The sequence below is a fragment of the Apium graveolens genome, chromosome 9, assembly GCF_009905375.1.
Source record: "Apium graveolens cultivar Ventura chromosome 9, ASM990537v1, whole genome shotgun sequence".
NCBI classification, from domain to species: domain Eukaryota; kingdom Viridiplantae; phylum Streptophyta; class Magnoliopsida; order Apiales; family Apiaceae; genus Apium; species Apium graveolens.
The window spans coordinates 33,508,257-33,533,363 of record NC_133655.1 but is presented as its reverse complement, the minus strand read 5'-3'; positions in this window follow the sequence as shown (position 1 = coordinate 33,533,363).

The window sequence follows — 25,107 nt, the reverse complement described above, 5'->3', positions numbered from 1 at the left end:
TGAACCTGCCTCACAAAACCACGGATCACAACAGGTTAAAGTATGAAAACAAGCCGCAACCTTAACTTTTATTATAACGTACTAAATTTCCCTTTAATTGACTCACAACTGATAATAAAAGTATTCTTATAATTTGACTATCTTTCTACCGCATGAAGCTTCTGCTAGCTCGATCCAACTCAACTGGAACCTTAGCCCGCACTTTGGACTGAGGAACTTCACTATCATCCTTTTCAACTGTAACATATATAAAAAGATTTGCAAGAGTGAGCTAACTAGCTCAGCAAGTCATGATAACGATAACTGAGGTTAAACAATGATCAAATGAGATGATTCAAAGGAATCAAGTTTCTTTTAACTAATCATTAGAATTGGATATTCATTTTAAGTTTTAAAAACCAAGGTTAGGCTGCTGATCAATCACGCACTAACCCCGAGCAAGAACACAACACTGCTCTAATTACTGGATCCAAGGCACACATTGGCCTAACTTGACCATTGGTATGGTCTGACCACGAATCTGGTCCACATATATAAAAACTATCCAATCCTAAAGCAGTTCAATATGATAACAATATGATTCAATAAAACAAGATTATAATTGTAACACCCCCAAATCCGGGGTCGGGGATCCGGGTTGTCACGAGTTCCATTTCCCTTAATAACACCCAATCTTAATAAATAATCAACTACTCTGTACTGTGACCCCACAATAAACACACACACCACAAGTTATAGTCTCAGAGATGAATATCCAAAAATAATCACAAGTCGTTTTATTCCACCAATATGCCAATACACCTAAAAAGGGTTTTCTGAATAAATTAACATTTCTTTGCCATTATTACAATTCATAAATATACATAAATCTGGTACATCAAAAGTTGAAAGCCTAGCCTATTGGTAGCTCCTACCTCAGCTACAGCGACATCAACGCCTATAGGAAACTACGGAACTTTTCCTATCCGCTCGCGAATTGGGAGCTTGGTCCTGTTCATCTTATCTATCTGATGTTGTGTGATGAAAGAAGAAAGCAAGGGTGAACAGCAAGCCCACCAAAATAATATGTATAATGATTAACAATATATGAGCCTTCTCATAGTACTCATGAAAGTCTTGGTCAAAAGAAATGAACCAAGTTGATATCTTAATGCGATGAAGTTGTAAAACATTCAGTATATATATATATACATATATACTTTTCAAAATATTGGAAGTCCTCTTCCATGCATAATACACACAGAGTTCCAGTGTATAACTGTATAAAAATATCGTTGCAAGGTGATCTCATATATCTAACCTTGTCTCAACATTTTTCTGAAAATCTTTGTCATGCATAAGATAATCATTTACTAGATATAAGTTTAAAAGATGAAGTTACAAGATACTCCAATATACTTATATCTTTTCCAAATACTACTTGAACTACCACCATTCAAGTTATAATTAGTTTCCAAAGTTCATCACATAGATGAGACTACAAGACCAGATTTGAATAGATTAAATCTTTAAAATATCATCAAAATAAAATGAAGTTACGAGATACTTCATTTGATGCAAACATCATTTTGAAAACTTGACCCTGCCAACACTCAACAATCGCCCAACCGTAGCCTTTCTATCGAAGTGCTCTGGGTAGTGTTGCAGAAATATCCAATTGAATGATGAACTCATTATGGGAGTTTGCCGCGCCAGGAAGACCACTTACAATGATTAGTCGTAGTAGTGCAACCCCACCATTTTCTACATGTAGAGGAGAACCTGTCGGATTTACTTGTCAACCGAACACTGAACTCCTAAGGAATGGACCGCCTTAGCGGAACTTCCAGGCCATTTGGGCCAATATAATAAGGCTGGGCCGGCGCCACTCGACCACTTACGCCACTCCTAGTTCAGATGAAATCCATGACTCTGAAACGTAAAGCTCGTTCCCCCTTTCCCTAAGTAGAAACTTGTTGATACGGCTCCACCAAGAAGTCGTATCTAGTTAGAAAGGAAAACTCACCGATATTTCCCAGGCGATGCCTGTTAATGGATTAACTTGTTCCAAGAATTTTACTTCCCGAGTGTTGGGTAAGTAATCAATTCATTTATCAAAACAGCAACCTTGTTGCGAATATAAAACACACCACAGAGCCGAATCCCTCAGGTTTTGAGCGAGTATTTAAATCCTCTTCGAAAGGAGGATCTTAAATATAAAAATGAGTTTTGGGATCCGCTCTAACTTTAAAAAATTATTTTGAAGACTCGCAAAATATTTTTAAGAATGTTTGGAGTGATGCTGATTTAACAAGGTAAATCAGTCCCAATATATTAGAAAATATCTGAATATTATTATTTAAATAATATTCCCATAAAGAATAATCTTTATAAAAATAATTGAAGTAGAAGTTTTAAAACTTATACTTGAAATGAATATTAAATAACCAAAGATATACCTATACGAAAGTACTATCTTTATTTGAATAATCACAAGTGAGTTTGATTATCGACACCTTATTCTTTAATAAAATAAAGAATATATCTCAGCAAATAATCGGAGTCATAGATCCTCAAATGAATATTCAAATAATATTCAATAAATAAAATAAGCTGAGTCATAAGCCCTCGAATGAATATTCAAAATAATATTCAATAATAACATAAAGTTATCGAAAAAACTTTATTCGATTAATAGTTTTGAAAACTATAACCATATATATATATATAAATATATATATAAATTCTACTCGGGATCCTCGACTCCCGGTTTTAGAAAATGTTTTCACCTTTGGGTCCCTATACTAAGGGTATATGCAAATAACTGCTATTCTTTAGCATAGGTATTATCAACTGAACCAACAGATATATATGGCAAGAATATGAAACAGGCATGCATATATATACCATATCAGCATGCTTCAATATATCGCAGCATTTGCTAATTAACCAACATGCATCTATCACAAGATAATGCATATACATATATACATCACAACAACAGTATAACGGGTAGAAAACTTGCCTAAGCGATTGGAGGTTACGAATGGCTCGGGACGAGTCTGGTAACCTATAAACAACAAGTAAGTTGGAATTAAGCCAAAGTCACTTGTAAATCTATACATTAACCAACTTAGACTCTAACGCTCGCTTTGCGCTTACTGATTCTCTTAAGTCACTCGAGTACCCTCGGCTCCACCATTTTTAATAATTTAACCATTACGAGTTTTAAGGCGATTCCTTCGTGAGTGTCTTACCAACTGCCTAACACTCTTACCATAATTGTTTCATACACTAATTAACCCTTTTTGGTCTTTAACCTATGTTTTAAAGTAAGGCGAGGGGAAAAGTTTCGTTCGCGAAACGCCGTTACTTAAAATGGTCGTTTCTCCTAAACCGTACATCAGAATCAAACGAACTACATATCAAAACGAAGCTCGTAACATGAACTATCTAAACATGGAAATGGTCAAAATCTAGCAGGGAGTTCTCGGGTTCTAATGTTATGAACAAAAGCAGTCTAAAGTAAATCGGACATTACGACGGCTATGTTTACGCGATTTCCCAAATTTAAACCATTCCAAATCCACCACAATTCAACCCCAATTCACAACCCAATCAAAACTCCATACAAACTACATTACAACAGCCCCAAATCAACTCATTATAATCAATTTACTAAATCTTAAAACTTGAATTTAAACTATACTACATTCTTTAACCAAATCATAAGATTTCAATAATCCATTCACCACCATTCCAACCCAACTCTAAACCACAATCACTAAGCTACTCTAATACCATATCAACCAAAATCATTCTAATATACAAAGTAAAGCTAGGGTTTGGAGATGTTATACCTTCCTTGAAGCTTCTTAATCAATGAAAGATCCTTGGAATGCCCATGGAAGCCTTGATCTATGCTTAAGCTACCTTGAACTTTCATAAAAAATCAAGAAAACCAAAGTTATTTCTTGAAGGTTACTATTCACCATCTTCTTCCTTGATTTATAAAAAAAGATTGGCTTGGAATTAAAGCTTAAACTTATAGGAAGTATGTAACTATCCATGGGGAAGCTTAGATAAATACCTTGCTAAATAGTAAGTGGTGGAGCTTGGATCTTAATTTTGCTAAGAAAGAAGCCGAGAGCTTCATGAAGAAATGGAGGGTTTTGTGTTTTGTTTGATGAAAAATGAAATGTTTTGCTTGGTTGGTTGAATTTTGATTTGTTTTAGGTTAATTACCTAATTAACCTTGACTTTGTGTGGTTATCATTCAACCACACTTCCTTCCCTCCTATGTCATGCTTACATCACATTGCTATGTCATCATCCCTTTCTTGACCTCTTCTCATTGGTTGGATGACATCATCCCCTCTAATCTCTTTGATTAGCTTCTAATTGTTTGCCTAATGACCGCTGATCTGTTATACGGTTCGCTTAACTTTTGTTCTCGTTTCTCGTTTGAGGGATCATACCCGGGATCTTCTTACTTGGGTTTCCTTAACCTTTCTCAATACATTATAATCCTTTTATGATCCTTTCTTATAATCCTTTTATTTAAATCATTTTTATCCTGTTACCTTATACTCAATTCTTTCCGTATCTAGTGGATTCCTGGGAAAAATCAAAGTATTCGGAATTGGATTCTGACGATCTTTACATACACTTATATACCATATAGAGTACTAATAAAATCTCAGAATGTCCATAACAGAATCCCTACATAGTGGGGCATGAAAAGTTTTCTCATTCAGCAAAAACACTATTCATAAGAGTTTCAAAAATTTCCAAAAATTGGGGTTATTACAGTCTCCCCTCCTTAAAAGGATTCCGTCCCGGAATCAGATAGAAAATGAATAGGGATACTCTCTTAGCATTGCACTTTCTAACTCTTTCGAGTAAATTTTCCCACATTATGGTTCTTCCATCAAACTCTGAATAGTTTGATAACCCTTCTCCTAAGCACTTGTTCCTTTTCACTCTATAACCCTTGCTGGTTGCTCCATATAGGTTACGTCGGGTTGCTTGTCTATGCGCTCATATGCCCTATTTGTCTGGCATCCGAATTACACTTCCTTAACATTAATACGTGGAACACGTTATGACTTGCTACATGTTCTGGGGTAAGGCTAGCTCATATGCTAACTGCCCAATACTTCTTAATATATCCAAGGGTCCAACAATTGGTGGACTTAGCTTTCCTTTCTTTCCGAATCTCATTAACCCCTTCCAAGGGAATACCTATAACAACACTAGGTCCCCTACTTCCCATTCCTTGTCCTTTCGTGTCAAATCAACATACTTCTTATGTCCATCTTGGGCTACTACCAGCCGTCCTCTGATTAAATCTATTGAATCCTTGGTCCTTTGGACCACTGCTGGTCCGAGTATCTTGCGCTCTACAACTTCATCCTAACATAAGGGAGATCGACATTGTCTTCCCTCAAGGATCTCATAAGGCGATATCTCGATAATGACATATGATCTATTGTCGTAAGATAACTCAATCCGCGTTAAGTGATCATTCCAAATTCTTTCAAGTCTATTGCATAGAATTTTTATCACAGCTTCTAGCACTATAGCTTTGGCGTCTCAATACCCATTCTTTTCCAGTTCGTAATCGCTACTACCTTCCGTTCCTAATATTATACTGGTTATACTTTTGCTCGTTAGCGTTCTATAACCTTTTAATAACCACGTCAACCTTAGTATCACGAATGTGTTTCCATTCCGAATACTACCACAACTTTATTACTCCTTTTTCAGCTGTTTCTATTTCCCAAAGTTTGATCAATCATATAGAAGTAAATGAATTTGTTGAGAGATCACTATGATCATGAACACTTGTTATATCGCATAGTTAGTACAGAAGGTGGCCAGCCTTTAGTACTTGACAAGCAATTTAAACAATAGATGGTATCCTACTAGGCTTCTATCACACAGATAGATAGTCATTCGGCAATACCTCCCCTTCTGGAAGGGTTGTTCTTCTCAGCTTACATGAAATGAAAAGAAGAGAAAAGAACGAACTGAAGAGAATTGTGTATTCGTAAAAAATTTATTGCCATAAAATATCTGGCTTAGAATCTACCTCTGAACTATAGAGGTCTGTCATAGGAGAACAAAACATATATATTTATATCAACATCAAGTGTTATAGCATCGTATTTCACATGCCTAAATATTTTTGCTATTCCGTCCATCATTCTATGGACCCAGGCTCTTCCTCGAGCTTATACAAAATCACCTTTGAAACTCCCTCGATATCGAAAATCGAATCTGGGATCTCATTTTAGACATCATCGTTACTAGAATTCTATTCTTGTACCGCAACCTTCCTCATATAGTAATACGACTCTCTTTCATAAGAGGGAATAAATATTCAATAGGTAGATACTCTACTTAATTAGTCTATCAATGATAACCTATACACTACCACGACCCGATTAGTGGTACCCAATCTCAACATCCATTCCAATACAACTCTCACGGTTGTAACCAGCTCATTACTCGCAGAATCATTGCTGCATTACTATGGTCCACTACTGACGTACTGTCGTCATTTATTTTCCATGAAATCTTAATATCTAACCATACGGAGTCCATATATGTCGTATCAAATCCTTCTAAGGAGGTAACATAATCACCATTCCTGATTCATAAAGAACACTCCTGATCCTGACATATATACATGACATGAAGCAGATAAAATTATATAAGAGTTTCAATCAAAGCAACGATAGCAGGTTAATACCATTCTTAATCATATGCTTTAATTAGAAGACTTAACTCGAAGGTTCGTTTAGTCCTTTTTGAAACATGGTCCTGGATTATCCTCAGGATAGGACCTTCTAAGATAGATAGCCCGCTCATGGCGATTACACGAATTAAACCTTTACCAACTATTATTACGGTTGGGTATTGCACAGTCATCAGAAGGAATGTCAATCTTTCAAACCATAATACAACCTTTACTGCTTCAACCATTATCACTGTATTCCTCTGGCACGAGCGCCTGTAATTGTCCTCTTACACTTAAAGTGTCGGCCACCTCTTTGGCCTTTCCTGATAGTAAAATTTCCTTATAGTCAATGTCATTTTAACCACCTCCAAATAAATTTTCTACCTCATTTCAATCACTGCTTATGTGAAAATGCTTTTCTTTAATATCTGATGAGTAAAAAAAATATCACCATTTTTCCATAAGTTATTGCCTCAGTCTTTAGAGGTTAATCACTGTCACGACTGACTCTCAATCATACTTAGAACATCTTTTATCTTAGGTCCTAATTGCCCTGAACAATTTCGACCTTTACTGGTTCGATCCCTACTTTCTCGTGGTTTAACACGTGCCCCACTTGGCATCATTATAATTATGTCATATTTCCTTTATCAACATTTTTATTCTTGAGAATTTCGAATATTTCCTTTCTCCTTGTAAAACCTCTAAGGTTATCCTTCAATCGTTCCTCCTGTATTCCCTATATACAGGGCATATCAAAATACCATTTACTAATACTAGAACCATTGTCTATATACTTCTGAAAAATTTCTCCACTGATTCTTAAAGGTTGTTGTTACCTTAACCCTTTCCAAATCATACTGTCAAAACTCATACTGCCCCTATTAAGGGTGAAATGCCAACCTTTATGCATTCCCCTAGGATTCATTGTAAGTTACCGATGTTCTATCCTTAATTCTATCTTTAAAAAGGTACATGCATCCTTCCAAGGATAAATAAAGTCATATATCCCTGATAAGGGTGCCTTATTCAATCATTCCCACCTCGATAGTATATGCCTAGTTTCACAATAATATCTGCATTCAAAATGAGGTCAATCAATATGGCCTCCAAAAGATAACAACGGTTATCCGCTTTTCTTGCCTAATTTGGTAATGATAACAAGGATGTTCTGGAAGATATTGGTCGTGTTCAATGTGAACCTCTTCTTAATAATTCCTTATTTACTTTTGTTGTTTATCTCAACAGTCACCTCAATGTTGGGATATCTTTCATATCTGGCGTCTCCCTTTCTGGGTATCATACCACCGGTCTTACACTTCACCTTCTTGAAGGTCACTTCCTTCATCCAATTTTCTTAATTTCTTACTTTCTTGTCTCCTCAGTCTATCCGCGTCTCATTATTTATCCTTCGAATTATCTCAAGTTTTCCTCGAATCTTCCCAACTTACAGGGGATAAAATATATGTATCTCTTATACCCTCAACCATCAATTTTAACTCATGGTTAATCACCCTCATCCTGATGATTACATACTTTTCTATTTCTATTGCTATGAGTCTTTAGGGTTTCCTCATACCCAACTCCCTTATCATTCCTCAAACTCTATTGCCGTTATATTCATTTCCACTTCAATTTCTTTTTATTTTCCTTTCTCTTATCATTATTTCATGAACCAACACAACATAAGCATTGATTTCAAACATCCCGTCATTCTGGATTCGTGTCCTCAGAACGAATCTTGACAACTTTTACAACTTAGATTCATAATTCATCATACTCTTCTGCCTTTGTTCTGGCTCTAAAGCTTTTACACTATCTCCATAACCTTGGGAATTACTTTCCCGAAAACAATTGACTGAACTTTAATCAGTTTATTATAATCTCTGGCTCCATGCCTTTCTTGGTCTTTCACCAGTGGGTGGCCTCTCTCTTAGAAGGGTAAGTGACAAAAATAGTCTTTTGTGATTCGTCCATCATTTAGAATCTCAAATGATTCCTATATTTCCTTTAGCCAGGCTCTCGCCTCTACTGGGTTCGCTTGTTCCTTGGAACTCTGAGAGCTTAGCGACTTAAAGGTCCTGAAAGAATTTCCCACCGCACTGTCTCATCAGGGTGGTGGTTAGGGATAATAGTCTAAGTTCTCTTGAGACAGGTCCATGAATTACCGTATAGGAGTATCGTCTTGGTTTTCCTTTCCTTACTCGACTTCTGTTTCCTTAGTCTGAACGTTTCCTCCTCCTCCCCGTACTTGGGGTTATCTTATACGTTAAAATCCTCATTTTCCACTTCATTGGGTTCCTTCTATCTTGATGGCGTCCTCCCTGACTATCACATTCAGGGTTTGCCCTAAATCTTATTCCTTGAACTATGACTTTCATCTAAGATCTCATCTTTAAGCTCTTAAACATTTGGAACCCAAATTCTATAGGAATACCTCATTATTCCCTTATCATCTCTCTCGATATTAATCTCATATCTATTTATTGGCTCTCTGCCTTCATTCATCACTTTTACTGGCACAATATGTTCTTTTCCAATAATTCGGGCTGTATTGCAATCTCAAACAGCTTTTCCGTACCGGCTCCGGTTACCTTCACTTCTATTTCCATTTTCTCAAAATCTCTTATAAACTCCCCAAAAGACATTATCATCTTGAGTCTCTCCTTTTTTACTAAGGGCATTAGCCACCATATTGGCTCTCCCCGAATGATAAATAATCTCCCAATCATAATTCTTGATTAGCTCTAACCGCCTCCTCTGGCGTATGTTGAGCTCTTTCTACATAAAAATGTACTAGAGCTCCTATGGTTTGTGAATCTCGCACTTCTCTCCATACAAGTAGTGCCTCCAATCTTTAGGGCAAAACTATTGCCACGAGCCTAAGCTCATGGGCGGGGATATCGAATTTTATATTCCCTTAATTGTCTTGACACGAACGCGATTATCTTGCTGTGCTGCATAAGAAGCACCCAAATTCCTTATGCGAAGCGTCACTACAAATCACAAAATCTCCTTTTTCCATCCGGCAACGCCAACATAGGGGCCGTCACCAACCTTTGCTTCAGTTCTTAACAGCTATTCTCGCATTTCTCTGTCTATTCGAACTTTTGAGTCTTATGAGTAAGCCGCGTTAAAGGGGCTACTATCTTTACAAACTTGAACGAACCTCCAGTAGTGACCGACCAATCCTTCCTCTGGTAGTCGCTCTAACCATGGTTATCAATTCCACAGTGGTCCTTTATTCATTCATGTCAGGATCCTCCACGGGATCCTCCTCAACCACAATCCCTTCTAGGACAGCATCCTCAACCGCTACATCCTCAATATGAACATCATCTGGTCCTGCGTTAGGACGCTCTATCGGATCCACAATCTGATCTCCAATAAGTAATAAAACATCATCGCGTTGTTGCTCCTCAACCTCAGGGTTCGGAGTCCCGCTACCATATACGATAATGAACTACGCTTCTATCGCTACATTTATAAGGGTTCCCATAAGGGTTTTAACTGTCGGTGCTACGTTAGGTAGCCCGACTATGAACTTGGCAAGAGTTCTTATTATCTTAATGAACTTATTATCTTAACGTCACATCATCTCTGAGGTTTATAACGCTTAGCTCTGATACCACTTCTGTAATACCCCCAAATCCGGGGTCGGGGATCCAGGTTGTCACGAGTTCCATTTCCCTTAATAACACCCAATCTTAATAAATAATCAACTACTCTGTACTGTGACCCCACAATAAACACACACACCACAAGTTATAGTCTCAGAGATGAATATCCAAAAATAATCACAAGTTGTTTTATTCCACCAATATACCAATACACCTAAAAAGGGTTTTCTGAATAAATTTACATTTCTTTGCCATTATTACAATTCATAAATATACATAAATCTGGTACATCAAAAGTTGAAAGCCTAGCCTATTGGTAGCTCCTACCTCAGCTACAGCGACATCAACGCCTATAGGAAACTGCGGAACTTTTCCTATCCGCTCGCAAATTGGGAGCTTGGTCCTGTTCATCTTGTCTATCTGATGTTGTGTGATGAAAGAAGAAAGCAAGGGTGAGCAGCAAGCCCACCAAAATAATATGTATAATGATTAACAATATATGAGCCTTCTCATAGTACTCATGAAAGTCTTGGTCAAAAGAAATGAACCAAGTTGATATCTTAATGCGATGAAGTCGCAAAACATTCAGTATATATATATACATATATACTTTTCAAAATATTGGAAGTCCTCTTCCATGCATAATACACACAGAGTTCCAGTGTATAACTGTATAAAAATATCGTTGCAAGGTGATCTCATATATCTAACCTTGTCTCAACGTTTTTCTGAAAATCTTTGTCATGCATAAGATAATCATTTACTAGATATAAGTTTAAAAGATGAAGTTACAAGATACTCCAATATACTTATATCTTTTCCAAATACTACTTGAACTACCACCATTCAAGTTATAATTAGTTTCCAAAGTTCATCACATAGATGAGACTACAAGACCAGATTTGAATAGATTAAATCTTTAAAATATCATCAAAATAAAATGAAGTTACGAGATACTTCATTTGATGCAAACATCATTTTGAAAACTTGACCCTGCCAACACTCAACAATCGCCCAACCGTAGCCTTTCTATCGAAGTGCTCTGGGTAGTGTTGCAGAAATATCCAATTGGATGATGAACTCATTACGGGAGTTTGCCGCGCCAGGAAGACCACTTACGATGATCAGTCGTAGTAGTGCAACCCCACCATTTTCTACATGTAGAGGAGAACCTGTCGGATTTACTTGTCAACCGAACACTGAACTCCTAAGGAATGGACCGCCTTAGCGGAACTTCCAGGCCATTTGGGCCAATATAATAAGGTTGGGCCGGCGCCACTCGACCACTTACGCCACTCCTAGTTCAAATGAAATCCATGAATCTGAAACGTAAAGCTCGTTCCCCCTTTCCCCAAGTAGAAACTTGTTGATACGTCTCCACCAAGAAGTCGTATCTAGTTGGAAAGGAAAACTCACTGATATTTCCCAGGCGATGCCTGTTAATGGATTAACTTATTCCAAGAATTTTACTTCCCGAGTGTTGGGTAAGTAATCAATTCATTTATCAAAACAGCAACCTTGTTGTGAATATAAAACACACCACAGAGCCGGATCCCTCAGGTTTTGAGCGAGTATTTAAATCCCCTTCGAAAGGAGGATCTTAAATATAAAAATGAGTTCTGGGATCCGCTCTAACTTTTAAAAATCATTTTGAAGACTCGCAAAATATTTTTAAGAATGTTTGGAGTGATGCTGATTTAACAAGGTAAATCAGTCCCAATATATTAGAAAATATCTGAATATTATTATTTAAATAATATTCCCATAAAGAATAATCTTTATAAAAATAATTGAAGTAGAAGTTTTAAAACTTATACTTGAAATGAATATTAAATAACCAAAGATATACCTATACGAAAGTACTATCTTTATTTGAATAATCACAAGTGAGTTTGATTATCGACACCTTATTCTTTAATAAAATAAAGAATATATCTCAGCAAATAATTGGAGTCATAGATCCTCAAATGAATATTCAAATAATATTCAATAAATAAAATAAGCTGAGTTATAAGCCCTCGAATGAATATTCAAAATAATATTCAATAATAAAATAAAGTTATCGAAAAAACCTTGTTCGATTAATAGTTTTGCAAACTATAACCATATATATATATATATATATATATTAATATATATATATATAAATTCTACTCGGGATCCTCGACTCCCGGTTTTAGAAAATGTTTTCACCTTTGGGTCCCTATACTAAGGGTATATGCAAATTACTGCTATTCTCTAGCATAGGTATTATCAACTGAACCAACAGATATATATGGCAAGAATACGAAACAGGCATGCATATATATACCATATCAGCATGCTTTAATATATCGCAACATTCGCTAATTAACCAACATGCATCTATCACAAGATAATGCATATACATATATACATCACAATAACAGTATAACGGGTAGAAAACTTGCCTAAGCGATTGGGGGTTACGAATGGCTCGGGACGAGTCTGGTAACCTATAAACAACAAGTAAGTTGGAATTAAGCCAAAGTCACTTGTAAATCTATACATTAACCAACTTAGACTCTAACGCTCGCTTTGCGCTTACTGATTCTCTTAAGTCACTCGAGTACCCTCGGCTCCACCATTTTTAATAATTTAACCATTACGAGTTTTAAGGCGATTCCTTCGTGAGTGTCTTACCAACTGCCTAACACTCTTACCATAATTGTTTCATACACTAATTAACCCTTTTTGGTCTTTAACCTATGTTTTAAAGTAAGGCGAGGGGAAAAGTTTTGTTCGCGAAATGCCGTTACTTAAAACGGTCGTTTCTCCTAAACCGTACATCGGAATCAAACGAACTACATATCAAAACGAAGCTCGTAACATGAACTATCTAAACATGGCAATGGTCAAAATCTAGCAGGGAGTTCTCGGGTACTAATGTTATGAACAAAAGCAGTCTAAAGTAATTCAGACATTACGACGGCTATGTTTACACGATTTCCCAAATTTAAACCATTCCAAATCCACCACAATTCAACCCCAATTCACAACCCAATCAAAACTCCATCCAAACTACATTACAACAGCCCCAAATCAACTCATTATAATCAATTTACTAAATCTTAAAACTTGAATTTAAACTATACTACATTCTTTAACCAAATCATAAGATTTCAACAATCCATTCACCACCATTCCAACCCAACTCTAAACCACAATCACTAAGCTACTCTAATACCATATCAACCAAAATCATTCTAATATACAAAGTAAAGCTAGGGTTTGGAGATGTTATACCTTCCTTGAAGCTTCTTAATCAATGAAAGATCCTTGGAATGCCCATGGAAGCCTTGATCTATTCTTAAGCTACCTTGAACTTTCATAAAAAATCAAGAAAACCAAAGTTAATTCTTGAAGGTTACTATTCACCATCTTCTTCCTTGATTTATAAAAAAAGATTGGCTTGGAATTAGAAGCTTAAACTTATAGGAAGTATGTAACTATCCATGGGGAAGCTTAGATAAATACCTTGCTAAATAGTAAGTGGTGGAGCTTGGATCTTCATTTTGCTAAGAAAGAAGCCGAGAGCTTCATAAAGAAATGGAGGGTTTTGTGTTTTGTTTGATGAAAAATGAAATGTTTTTCTTGGTTGGTTGAATTTTGATTTGTTTTAGGTTAATTACCTAATTAACCTTGACTTTGTGTGGTTATCATTCAACCACACTTCCTTCCCTCCTATGTCATGCTTACATCACATTGCTATGTCATCATCCCTTTCTTGCCCTCTTCTCATTGGTTGGATGACATCATCCCCTCTAATCTCTTTGATTAGCTTCTAATTGTTTGCCTAATGACCGCTGATCTGTTATACGGTTCGCTTAACTTTCGTTCTCGTTTCTCGTTTGAGGGATTATACCCGGGATCTTATTACTTGGGTTTCCTTAACCTTTCTCAATACATTATAATCCTTTTATGATCCTTTCTTATAATCCTTTTATTTAAATCCTTTTTATCCTGTTACCTTATACTCAATTCTTTCCGTATCTAGTGGATTCCTGGGAAAAATCAAAGTATTCGGAATTGGATTATGACGATCTTTACATACACTTATATACCATATAGAGTACTAATAAAATCTCAGAATATCCATAACAGAATCCCTACATAGTGGGGCATGAAAAGTTTTCTCATTCAGCAAAAACACTATTCATAAGAGTTTCAAAAATTTCCAAAAATTGGGGTTATTACAATAATCAATGATGGTTAAACATTTGCATAAAAATGTAAAGAAACTCATGGATATCTCAAGGGTATATCAGGGTATGTATAAGAAATGGTTTTCAGTTTGTACAAGGGTCAGGTATCAGACCAGCAATGACTTTTCAGGATATGGTTCCTTGATGTTATTAAGAATGATTGGAGTATAAAAGTTTCTGTGTTATCAAATCATTCTCTTTCAGTGTTTGGTGTTTGGTAATTATATCTTTGAAGAGTAGAATTATATTTGTATGGTTTGGTGTCTGAGGATCAACAAATGACGGTTTGCAAAGAATAAGGCTTACGGCTCAAGATCAAGAAAGAATCAGGGTTTAAGGGTAAATAGTTTGAAGCATGTGCATTATAAAACAGGAGTTATGTTTAATAATAGTAACATGTTATGAAACAGTTCGAAAACATTGGTAATATATCTTGAAGAAAAGTTCAGAAATAATTGCCTTATAAGGCTTTACAACTATTACTGATCAACTCTGAGCCGACTCTGCTGCTCAGGCTCTAACGTCCAACCACTAGATCCCATTGGATTCAACTTTGACACTTAGGTCTTTCTGTAAAAACTCTACTGAACTCGTCGATTGACCACTAGGTTATCTTTAGTCCATCGTCTACTTTCAGGTTCCCGATCATAACCTACAGGGTCAAAATGCCCTACGTTAGACGTCTAGGTATGCTTGACATATCCTCGATACTAATTCTTACCCAATGATTTTTCAAACCCGACTCGTAATTATGTATATTATAATAACACACGCAACAAGTAGGGTTCACAATCTCGAGAATCGGTTCGGCGTTCGTTTTCGGAAAATACATCAACTCTTTATTTTACGAAATCAGGGTTATCGATTTGGCAAAATATTTTATCACGTCGTACAATCAAGTTTCGTATAAAACACACACACATATATATATATATAGTCACTCAACGTCCCGATAATCATCGGATACGTTCCCGTATTTACATAGTTCAGTTTTTCCGGAAATTGGGCAGCACTTCCTTTATTTATCGGACTAACCCGTCGAACAATTCGACGTCACTTCACCACAATAATTCACAACAACCAACATTCACAATTTCCCAAACGTCAATTCAATACTATAATTAATTATTACTCATATTTTACATTTATTTATTAAATTAGGACTCAGAATATAATCATCACAGTCCACCGTCCGCTCCTCAAAATTCATCGCGGACGGCGGTAAAATCCGCGGGTACCCGTATAATTAGGGTTTCCATCACGAACATTCACCGATTAATACTCGAGTAAGGTAAATAAATATTTGAATAATCGATAAAAATTTACTCGAATTTGCCAAAACAATTCGAATGAATAATATAACAATTATTGAATCAATTTCATCACGAATTTATTCGCAAATATTCAGAAGATCCGGACTAAAGCTTCGGACAACATCACAACATGACTCGAATTAATTGAATCTAAGAACACTGTCGAACTCAAGGAGCAATAGCAGCAAAACTCGAGACACAATCACAAGCCACCTCACCGGATTAGAACCCGACGGTGGCCAGAAAGAAAGGACAGAGGCAACTGCAATTCAACCAGAAAGCAAGGAAACTCGGGTAGTAACACAATAATCACACAAACCCGCATATATATATATATATACAGGTATATGTATGTATACGCAACCCAGCAATGAACAGAACATGATCGAGCACAGAGGTAGCCAGAAATCAAGATGGCAAAGCTCACCTTTTCTAATGACCAGAAAATAGAAATTAAACAGCAACCCAAAGAAGAACTGGGAGGAGGGAGAGATTACAAGCGAGAGAGAAGAAAAAGAGATTGAGGGTATATGTTTGTATGTGTTTTATGTTTATCTGTCCCAGTTTTAATTTTATTCCGACCCATACAATTCTTCCACGTAGCTGGCAAATTGGTAGAAATAAAACACGTGTCCATAAGCTAATATGAATCCTCGTTAAACCAACATTTTTATTTCTCATTTCGCATTTTTAACGAACCATTACGTGGGTAAAAATAATCCAAAAATTACCAAATTAGTTTTAAAATTTTATAAAAATCCTGAAACTAATAAAATAAAATTTTCATAATTTTTAAAATATTTTTGAAATGCGACTCGTACCCATATTTCACAATTAACGAACCGAGTTGCTCTTAAAACAAATTCATAAAATCACGAAAGTAGTCGTAAAATATTAGAAATAACCCGAAGTTTATAAAAACATAAATTTTGAAATTTTTAAACAATTTCTAAAACGCAACTTGTACCCGCTTTTACCAATTAAATGAATCGACGTGCGAGTGAAACTAACTTCAAAAATTCCCAAAATAATTTTAAAATTTTCAAAATAATACGAACTTAATACAATATAAGTTTCATGATTTTTGAAGATTTCCATAATTAAATATGGATTTTACCACTAAACAGACTCAGAAAATCATTTATAAATATATAATTAATGAAATATTGATTTCTCAATTTTATAAACTCCTAAAAATAATTATTGAAATTATAGAATCATAAAAACAATTTTAGAGACAATCCAAATATTTATGCCAATAAATCTGTCCTAAAACCACTTTTATAAGTAACAACGAAGCAATACATCTCAACAAACGATCATACAAAATAATCCTTAAATACCAACGATCTCACATAATTAATAACAAGATGATATCAAACTAACAAAACCCATACACATATTTTATTTATTTATTTACTCAATAATTATATCTTTAAATAATAAAATATACGAGTCGTTATAAGGATTGCCCAGTGCACTATTTAATCCTGATGGCTTATGTGACATATGCCATAAAGCCAAGAAAAGGAAAACATCTCTCAAGAGTAAAATTGAATCCTTTATTCTTGAACCATATCATCTACTTTATATTGATCTCTTTGGACCAGTCAATGTAATATCAATTTCCCAGAAGAGGTATGCACTTGTAATTATTGATGAATATACAAGATACACATGGGTGTATTTTTTGCATACCAAGGATGAATCTCCATCCATTCTTCTTGATCATGTGAGAGAGCTGGAAAAGGGTCAACATACAAAGTGAAGATCATTAGAAGTGATAATGCAACTGAATTCAAGAACAGTACTATAGAAGAGTTCTGCAAATACAAGGGGATTAAACAAGAATTCTCTGCACCCGAAACTCCACAACAAAATGGAGTTGTTGAAAGAAAGAATATAACTCTTATAGAAGCTGCAAGAACCATGTTAGAGGAAGCAAGATTGTCTACCTACTTCTGGGTTGAGGCTGTGCAAACAGCTTGCTTCACACAAAATGCAACATTGATCAAAAAGCATGGAAAAACACCATTTGAGATGGTTAAGGGAAAGAAGCCAAATTTGAAGTACTTTCATATTTTTTGCTGCAAGTGTTTTGTTCGCAAAAATCATCCAGAACATCTTACTAAATTTAATCTAAAAGCTGATGAATGCATTTTTGCTGGCTATCCATTATCAACAAAAGCTTTCAGAGTTTATAATCTGAGAACAAGGATAGTCATGTAATCTATAAATGTATCTTTTGATGACAAGAAAATCACAGGTCTAGAAGATGTAGATGACCATGATGAGTTCAGATTTGAAAATGAAGTAGCATATGCTGAAGAGTTAAATCCTGATATACTGACAAATCATGATATAGTAAATCCTGATACAGTAACTCTTGATATCACTCTAACCTCTGATGATCTACATGACAGTGGAAATTCTGCAAATACTGAAGCACTTGTTGAGGGGGAGCAACCTGATTCACATCAAGAGTCTTCTATAAGTGATTCAACTCGAGGAACATCAGTAAATAATTCATCAGACTCTAATTCCTCAAATACTGATGGATCAAATAATGTTAGCACTGGAAATACTGATTCAGGAGGAGTAGCAGGAAATGATAGTGGTACAAGTCAAACTGACATTAAAGAGTTCATGGATCAGGGGGAGGTTTTACTTCAAGGATTCAACTCCCATCTGCAAGAAAATGGTCTAAGTCACACACACCTGACTTGATCATTAGAAATCCTGATAGTGGTGTAAAAACCAGAAAAGCCACTAAAAATGAATGTCTCTACCATTCTTTTCTATCTTAAAGTAAACCAAAAAAATGGAAGAAGCTCTTCAAGATGCTAAATGGGTTACATTAATGCAAGAGGAGCTTAATGAATTTGAAAGGAACAAAGTCTGGACTCTTGTGCCAAGACTAAATAATAGATTAGTAGTTGGCACAAAGTGGGAATTCAGAAACAAAACTGATAGTGAGGGCATCATTCCAAGAAATAAAGCAAGACTAGTTAGAAAGGGCTATTCACAAAAAGAAGGCATTAATTATGATGAGACTTTTGCTCTAGTTGCAAGGCTTGAGGCAATCATAATTTTCCCAGCCTATGCTGCTCACATGAAGTTTAAAGTGTTCCAAAAGGACATAAAGAGTGCATTTCTAAATGCTGAACTTAAAGAGGAAGTTTATGTTGAACAACCTCCAGGGTTTATTGATCCAAAATATCCTGATCATGTCTACTTACTGGATAAAACACTCTATGGAATGAAGAAAGCCCCAAGAGCTTGGTATGAAACACTTCTCAATTTCCGTTGGAAAGTGATTTCAAAAGAGGTACAATTGATAAAACTCTAATTTATAAGTACCATGGTAAGGACTTGTTGTTAGTACAAATATATGTTGATGATATCATTTTTGGTTCTACTAATGATAAACTCTGTGAAAGGTTTGCAAAGCTAATGCAAACAAGATATCAAATGAGTATGATGGGAGAATTGAGTTATCTTATGGGTTTACAAGTGAAACAGAGTGATGAAGGGATCTTCATAAATTAATCCAAATACACCAGGAATTTGCTCAAAAGATTTAGAATGCAAGACGGTTCAACTGCAATAACTCCAATGGCCACTGCAACCAAGTTAGATTTAAATATTGGTTCATCAGTAGATATAACTAACTACAGAGGTATGATTGGCTCACTCCTATACTTGACTGCTAGTAGACCTGATATCATGTATGCTACATGTCTCTGTGTAAGGTTCCAAGATGATCCAAGGGAACCTCTTCTATTAGCTGTTAAAAGAATTTTTAAATATCTCAAAGGCACCATGAATCTTAGATTATGGTATCCTAGAGATTTATATTTTAAGCTAATTGGATATTCAGATGCTGATTTACAGGATGCAAAATAGACAGGATAAACACTTCAGGAAGCTGCCAATTTCTTGGTGGCGGATTGGTTTGTTTGTTTAGCAAGAAATAAAAGTCAATTTCCACATCAATTACAGAAGCCGAATATATTATTGTAGGAAGCTGTTGTGCTCAATTTCTATGGCCGAAGAATCAGTTACTGGATTATGGTTTAGAGTATTCTGTAATTCCTATATATTGTGATAATCAAAGTGCTATTGCAATGACAGGAAATCCAGTACAACATTCAAAGACTAAACACATTAGTATTAGGTACCATATCATAAGGGAACATGTGATGGAAGGTACAGTAGAATTGTTCTTTGTTCCGACAGATCAGCAATTAGCAGATATATTCACCAAGCCTCTCTGTAAAGCTACCTTTACCAGATTGGTGAATGAATTGGAAATCATATCAGGATATTTCTCAAACTCTGATAATTTGGAATAAGTGCTGATAGTTAGAGTGTGGTGTCATATTATTATGTATCAGTACTTATTAAATATTGATTATAGTGTGAAACTCTGATGCCATGAAAGCATGTAATTAGATTCTATTAATCCCAACCAGTACTTGTGTAACGATTGGGAAATTACGCTTGTATTATATCAGAATAAAGGTGAAATTATGTGTTTTATTATGTCATTAAGTGTATTTAGTCATAAAATCCTAGTTGTTATGTGCTATATGTGTTTTGTAATGTCAGGGTATTTTCCGGGTATTTATCGGGTATTTTATTTCGTGTTAAAAGCTTCCGTATCAAAAGTTATGTGACCCGAACTTTGTTTTAATAGCTTATATTTCAAATAAAATAATTGGCCTTATTCTTCCCAGTATGCCTTGTCTTGTACCATAGCGTTATTATGAACATCCGGTTATTTTAGAAATTTTCTCGTTTCACGAAAAATGACTTTTTCGGGCCCTTTTGGGTGTCAAACGCCCCACAATAATTATATTTTTATTTTTATAAAATTATGGGACTTTCAAATATTCCATTTTTTGCATTTTTGAATTATTCACAATTTTTGGGAATTTTTGGCATATATATTTTATATATTAAATATTTTAAATTTAAAAATTAAAACTCAAAAATTATTAATTAAGGGCAAATTAATTTTATTAGATATATAATTAGGGCCTTAATTTTAATTAGGAGTATTATTTTTACTACTATAAATAGCCTAATTTTTATTAATTATTTATAATTAAATTATAAAAATTCAGAAAAATCAGATTAATTCTCTGTTTTCGGGTTAGGGTTTGTGATTCGGGTCAGAAATTCAAGCCGTGATTTCAATCGATTTTGAGCATCAAATCCAGGCATGTAAGTACTCAAAGCGAAGGTCTTGAGTTGTTCTTTCGGTTTACAGTATCAATTCCATGTTTTGATTCATGAATTTTTAATTTCGATTTTAGGGTTCATAACTGAAATTGAGATTTTTAGTTCTAGGGGTTATTGAATGTTTTTGATGATTGATATGTCTTCTCTGTGATGTGTACAATCAATTAATGCTTTCAGTTTCATCAAACGATTGCTGAATAGTTGAATTCGAATTCTAGAGTTTATGCTAATTTTTCAATTGATCGTTTTTTATTTCAGGCCAAACGATTGTATGGACATAGGGGTTTGATTTTAGATATTTTAGGCTTTATTTTAAGCTATAGATCTTAATTTTCTATTACGAATCTGTAATTTCGAAGTTTGGCCTGAAAATTTTGAGCTTTGACCGGAGATGAAGTTCCAGGGATGATTCTGAGTTGTTGGGGCCGGATTGGAATTGCTGAGTTGATTTGGAGTGAAATCCCCTAAAAAATAACACCAAACGGTGTTGATTTGATGCTGATCAGAGCATGGCCGGACTCCGGGAACCCACCGGAATCTGAAAAAATTCCGGCGTGTTCTTGGTGACCCGACCTGTTCTTCCCAACCCGTTTTCAACCCGTTTGTTGACCCAACTTTGATCCATTCCGATCCAAACCCATTTTCTGACAACTGTTTCTGACATTTTATTTTATTTTTATTTTTATAAATTATAAAAAACAGTTTTATTTATTTAAATATATTGATTAATTTATTCATTAATTAATTAAAATATTTTATAAATAAATCTGAAATATTTTCTAAAATTCGAAATTAATTATTTCTTCAATTATTTATTATTTATTTATTTATTATTTATTAATTATTTAAAAATGATTATTTATTTTTATAATTAATCAATTTATTTTCAATAAATCATAATAAATTCATTTTAATTCCAAAAATTATGGAAAAATCATTTTTAATTCTAATTTTTCCCAATAATTATTTAAAAATATTTTTGAGCTTCTATTATTTTGAATAATTAATTATATTGAATAATAAATTGATTTATTCTTATTTATTGAACAATAGTTGAACCGTTTATCTGATTTAAACGAAATGAAAGCCATTCAACTGAGAAAAATGATCTGTTTTAATTAAAAATAGTATCAAACCTTAATTTCTTTTGGAAATGAGTCGAATTTCGATAATTATTTACTTATAGACCGTATTAATTATAAAGACAAGTAAAATAAATTCTGAAAATTAGGAAACGAGTCAGATATTGTTCAGTTATGCGAATAGTGATCCGATTTGGATTCTAAAAATTATTTTCAAGCCTAGAATGACTATGTAACTTATGTGCTATGTGATTAATCGAGTATTAATTGTTATTAATTATTATACGAGTCAGTTTTAATCGTACGGGTAGACGATAAGGGCTATGTGAAGTCGGTTTGGGACACGAAGATACGTGTCGACTAATTGAGTATCTTTCTTTGATAGAGACGAAGCCAACAAGGCGGACCAAACCAGTGTTGAAGAACTGTGATATATTTGCGGTAAATCACGTAACAAGCAAGTTTTTCCCTATTCTAAATTCAGAATAGTGAATTGTTTTCTTCTATTCAGATTCTCAACTCAGTTAAACGCTGATAATTCCTAATCACATATACTGATACATAATTATCGTTATTTTGTTATTATTTCATTTTGATTCCTGATTTCTCTTGATTCACTAAATATTCTATTCATATTCCTATAGATTACATAATATATATATATCCTGATATATTCCGATATTGGGATACATCAAAGCATACCGATTGTTCTGGTTTCTCATCTGTGGACTGGATGGTGATGATGAGGATTAGGTATACACTTGATCCTATGGACCGGGAATTAACCGGATTCATATTTTGGGCCGTAGAGCCTGGGTACCCGAATGGATCTATAGATAGAGGTGTAGATATGTACTGTATCCTAACTGATCAGCAAGATATGAATGTGAACTTATGTCTAGTCTAGTTTATTGATATTCGCCGATAGTGGCCTTCATTGTTTCTTACAGGGTTATATCTTTACAGAATTACCGTTTCATTTAGCTTTCTTATAATACTATTAATATATTGTGGACTTGTTGAGCAAATTATAGCTCACCCCCTTTTGTTGTTATTCATATTATTTGATTTCAGTCAAGAAAGAAAATGAAACCTATCAGGACTCGCGTGGTAAAGAAGCATGTCAGGAAGTGGGATCCACTAATATCAAGAGTGCTAATCCCGATAAAAGAGGAGAGCTTTAAGCCAGCTGAGCAAGAGTAGTGTAGATAGAAGTTATGTGTGTTTGTAATAAGGTGAGTTCTATGAGATTTTAAATTTGGTTTGTAATAAAGATAGTGTGTTGTTCTTGTTTTCATACCTTAACCTTAAAAAGATGTTGGATAGATGTAAAGGGGTTAGAATATGTTTGTATAATTATTATAAAGGTTTGTGCTATGTTGGAGATTAGCAAGTAACCCCCAGATCTAGACCCCGGATTTTGGAGGGCATTAAAGTTTGGCATCAGAGCCGTAGGTTTTGGTCCCTGAAACAAGAAAATTAGGATTAAGATAAGATAAAATGATCACATAAGATAGGAATAGGATTGTTAGGTTTTAGATAGCTTCTAATATTAGGAATTTATAAGTTTAGGAATGTTAAGTGACCATCTTTTATCTTGTGTTTTGGTTATAATATCAGATGGCGTCATCATTATTTAATAGGACAGTGATAGGACCAGTAGATCCGGTAGTCCCACCAGTGTTAGTAGAGGCCCCAGTGCAGGTACCACCAGCAAAGATACCCCAGGAGCCAACACTGTCAGCATCAGAGCAGTTACCGGATCCTATGGAGATGTTTGACCCCCTGGAGTTCTTCGAGCCATTGCTACCACCCCCATTACCTCTGGAGTATCAGTTTATACCTGAGATAGAGCTAGAGCTTCCACCACTTGCAGCTCTACTTCCCTTACCTGTGTATGCTCCAGCTCCGGAGATATTTCAGATGGCCTCGGTTGAGGGGATGGGAGAACACGATATATGTTTACAGTTGGGATGGCCTTTGCAGGGTGTTGCTGGGATACCCAGAGTTCCATCTCAGGAGTCGGTTGGTCAGGTTAGAGAGTCGCACATGGTACCTTATCACGAGTATAGCAGCATGAGGGAGGATGTGCATTATTGGAGATCTCAGTGCAGGGAGATTATGGGATTGTTTGATTAGAGAGATAGAGGACCTTTATCAGCACTTCATCCAGATTACTTATTGAGGTAGAGGTTGCAGTAGACCGTCTACAGCGCTTCTCTTGAGTTAGATGCATTGATTCATGATCTGACTCATATATATGCAGAGTTTCATAGAGCCACTCATCTTGCTCAGTTAGTTATTGAAACCCTTCAACGAGAGTTAGACCGTATTCCACCAAGGTTTTGATGTGCGATCGGGATTTTGTAGTATATGTAATATATGTAGATAGAGGCAGCTATAGTATAGTGAGGCTAGATGTATCTGTGTACTCAGTTTTGATCCACCGCGGTTATGATAGACTTTATGTTGGACTTTCATATCAAGCACTAACACCGGATGTTGGTGTATATTATATAGAATAAACCTTTTTCAAATTTTTCTTTCGTCTACTTAAATTTTCAGTCTCTACAGCATTTACATTTACTTTACTGTTTTATAGTCTTTCCATATCTTTAAATTTTGTTTAATTTTGAAAAGATAAAGGAAATGTTTAAAATAGTGTTTTCGGTTTATTTATTTAACATTCTAAATTGTTTCAAATAATTTGCTTAAAATCCTAAATTGTTTAAAAATTTTGTTTTAATACAAGTCAAATTGTTTCTTCACTCACTTCAACTGTTGATTAAAATTATTGAAAGAACTGTTTGTTTTATTATCAGAAAAATGGCACCAAAAAGAAAGACCAGAACTGAGACCTCAAACGGCATTTCTAAGGAACAGAATAATAATACCATG